The following is a 4,247-nucleotide window of genomic DNA, read 5'->3' on the forward strand; positions in this document are numbered from 1 at the left end:
TTTTTTTTTTTTTTTTTTTTTTATAGAAAAAATGTGATAAGTGTAGTGGATACAAATAAGCTAATGTGGTAGATAGAGTGAATAGAAATAAGGTAATGTGGTAGGTAGGCTTGAAACAACTACGGTAACCAAATCCTAAGATGTGAATATTTAAGTAAAGGAAAAAAAATGAACCTAAAATAGAGAATATGTAATCACATATTCTATAGTAATCGATCACAAAAGTTATGAACAAAATAGAGAAGTTCCTCTTTTGTTACTCTTATATTTCTCAAAAAATAAGGTGGCTTTTAAAATTACAATTTGATCAAAATTCAATAGTAATCAATCACAAATTCAATAATAATTTTAAAACGCACATCATTCTTGAAGGGAAAATGCTACGTACTCTTCTGGTGTTCTTTTGGTGTCCTTCCAATTGTAATGTGGCTTTTAAAATTACCGTTGAATTTGAAATTATCATTATTGACTTTTAATAGATTATCTATTTATGATTTTAAAAGCCACATCACAGTTAGGAGGAGACCAAGAAAACACCAGAAGAATACCTAATATTTCCCTTATTAGAGGGATACAAAAAGAACTTCTACCATTACTAAAAAGAAAAAAAACAAACCTTCTTGATGAAACGGTTGAGATCACTTGCTATTCTGTATCACATATAAAAATGAATGAAGTTTTTAAAGAGCTCCGAAAGATAAATTTCCTTAAATTTTTATAGTCATTTTCAATTTAAATACTGCAGGTTTTACCATGTGAATGGTCATCATTAACAAAATAATATTTTTTTCACCACGTACATTTGAAGAAATTGCCTGTTCGGTTTTGGTTAATAATCCATGAGATTCTCTTATCAAGTTGTAAAATATTATTCCTCAAAAAAAAAGAAGCTGTAAAATATTGGCTTAACTTCCATCTGGTAACCGATTACAACGATTTGGCAATTTAATATTTGGAATTTATGAAAGACGGTATTAAACAAATTTTTTTTTTTTTTTTTGACGATATTAAACTATTAATCTCTATAAGTAGTCATTAATTGTAAAGGTTTTTAGAAATCTAAACGGATTTGTCCAATGGTAGGGGGAGAGAAGGCCATGGCCCTCCAAAAATCTCGAAAACCCCTTTTGCTACTAAAAGAAGAATAGAAAATACCCTTTTATAGCTCTCTTGCAAATATGAAAAAAAAAATAATAATAAAAAAAAAATGTCTTCCCCGGGTTCTTCCTAAGGGTGAAAATGTGGCTACGGGTAGTGGTTATTGACTAAAACCGCTAATTATAACCGTTTACGTAGTTCCAATAACCGCTAACCGTTTTTTAAAAGAAAAAAAAAAAAGAGAAGAAAAAAAACTAAAACGATGTCATTTTTACGGTAATACAATAATATCATACTACATGTGATATCGTTTCTAGATTTTGATATATATTTAAACACAAAAACGACATTGTTTCATGTATATATAGATAGGCGGTTAACGGATAACGGTTAGTAATTTTGAAAAAACCTTAAACCACTACAGTAATTGCCTATGCGATTTGCAATTTTTCCTAACCACCTTCAAAATCGGTTTGCGGTCGATGCGGTTTTCACCCCTAGTTCTTCCACTACCATCACCCAAAAAAAAAAAAATTAGTAAAATAAAAACCATGATCTCTAAAAAAAAATTGAAAAATCCACCGCCCGAAAAATCTGAAAAAGAATACAAAATACAAAATTTTGACTCTCAATATCTTTCTAAAAATATTTGAGCTTTCGAGGGAGTTTCTCTTTGTCTTGTTTTTTTTTTCAAGAAAAAAAAAACTAGAATGTTTAATGTGGCTAAGCCCAAAAAAATTCCATGATCTCTAAAAAAAAATTGAAAAATCCACCGCCCGAAAAATCTGAAAAAGAATACAAAATACAAAATTTTGACTCTCAATATCTTTCTAAAAATATTTGAGCTTTCGAGGGAGTTTCTCTTTGTGTTTTTTTTTTCAAGAAAAAAAAAACTAGAATGTTTAATGTGGCTAAGCCCACAACAAAATTGTTATATTGACTTTGGTCATGTAATTTGAAATGGTGTATTATCGTATTTGGGTCTATTGGATTAGGGCCCATTGTATCCAGGCACTTCAGAACAAGGAGCAAGGCCCTCAATCCGATGGGCCAAAAAGAGAAGCTTGAGTCACATGCTCCACAAATGCATCAAGAGAGCTCATCATACCACATCAGTAAGAAAAATGCTATATTTACCTTAATTTTTTTATACAATTTTTTCAAGTGGCTTTTAAAACCATCATTGCATATGAGATAAATATTTATTGAATTTTAATTTAAATATGATTTTAAAAGTCACGTATGGGTGTAGGAAAATGAGTGTAAATAAGTAGGAGTAAGTGTAGCATTACTCCGTCAATAATCATCTCCTTTATTCCCAGCGTGGGATAAGGCACCTAAAGGCGGACATGGAAGATGCGGCATATTCTCTTAAGACATAGCACCAATAAAGTTGCGACACATGAACGAGTAGTTAGAGGGGCATTTCTTATAAAAGCCAGCACAACTATAAGGTAAAAGGAACTATTGCTCTTACTTTAAATTGAGTTAGGTTAGAAATTATATTTTTATTTCACAACTATCTCACAATACTTATGTGGCAGTTGAGACTACCCTTGAATTCGTTATAAAAAAAAAAAAAAAAGAAGCTATAAATATGAATTAGATATAATTGTAGGTATGTTTATTTAATGGATCAAAAAAAAAAAAAAAAAAAAAACAAAAAGGGGTCTGTTTCTTTAATCCAGCTGCCCAATTAGTTCTTGGAAAGCCCAATCTTGTGGCCCAAAAGAAGGAGAAAAGCCCAAAAAAGGGGTGGTAGCCTGTACTCTAATAATTCTTACGGTTTTTGATTTAAAGTCTTCAAAAGATAGCTTAATCGGCTGGGACCATAATTAATCAAGTGGATGTCACTAATTCGAATCTCCATTCCCCCTCTTGTGCGGACATAAAAAAAAAAGAAAAAAGAAGTCATTTACACTAAGGACGAGGGGGTTAAGGAAAATGAGAGAATTACTTGAATGTGATGAACTGCACAATTTATTTTAATTTAGTTTTAAAAAAAGAAATCATATTTTATACTTTTTGTGTTCTAAATCATTTAATTTTAAGATTTGAATATTTATTTATTTTTTATTTTAAAGGTCTAAATTTTGATCAATTTCTAATCAAAGAACACTAAGGCTAATCAATTTTTTTTAATACTATAAAATATTTTAATTTTACTTCTTTTTATTCCTCACTTATTGGTTCCAATCAAATTAAATAATGTTATTATGTTATTCCATTTTTTTTTTTTTAATGTTACATTTACTCTCACTTCTTTACACAATTTTTCTACATTCATATAGTGGCTTTTAACATCACCATGAATATGAACTTAAACTCTTTTAACACTCCTTCTCTCCCTCTTGTACGGTATGTCAAAAAAAAAAAAAAACCTCTTTTAACACAATCTCTAACGGTCTCATAAAGTTGGAATATCAAACAAGCTTCACCGATTATTAAATGAGCATTTCTCATGTCTTATTTAACTATATTAATTTGTATCTAATTATTTCATATACATTCTTTAAAAAACAAAAAATTATATACACAGTAACACAGGTACCCTTTTTCTTGTGGTCAATATTAAAACCTTAATTGGAGGGTATAAAGTATAAACCCAAAAGCTAGACAACCTTTTATTCTCTCTTATTATTCAACTTTTTTAACAATAAAGAAATCCCAAAAGACAATACCCATTGACCAAGTCTCAACAAGAATTTTCTGTGAGAAGCGCGCTTATTACCTGGCTGGAGCAGAAAAGAAACAACGCAACGGGGAGGTCAAACAATTAGGATTGGATCCCCTCAAATTACTTAAAGTGGAGATTACTCGTTATTATAAAATTATGGCTTCATTTTAAATTGAATGAATTACATAAAAATGTCAGTAACTTTGTATAGCGTTAAATTTTATTTTAAATATTTTATAGACCGAGGTTTAACATGAGATTTTATAATTGGAGATTTTCATGTTATGAAATTGTGGTCCTTCATTTTAAATTTAATGGTCTATAAAAATGCCAACTGCTTTTGTATAACTGAGGCGTTAAATTTTAATTTTATTTTACCGAGGTTTAAATGATTTTATAGACCGTTGAATTTAAAATGAAGTGCCACGATTTCGTAACATGAGATTCTCCAATTTTAAGTAATTGGAGGGTA

Source organism: Corylus avellana, chromosome ca1 (genome assembly GCF_901000735.1).
Source record: "Corylus avellana chromosome ca1, CavTom2PMs-1.0".
NCBI lineage: Eukaryota > Viridiplantae > Streptophyta > Magnoliopsida > Fagales > Betulaceae > Corylus > Corylus avellana.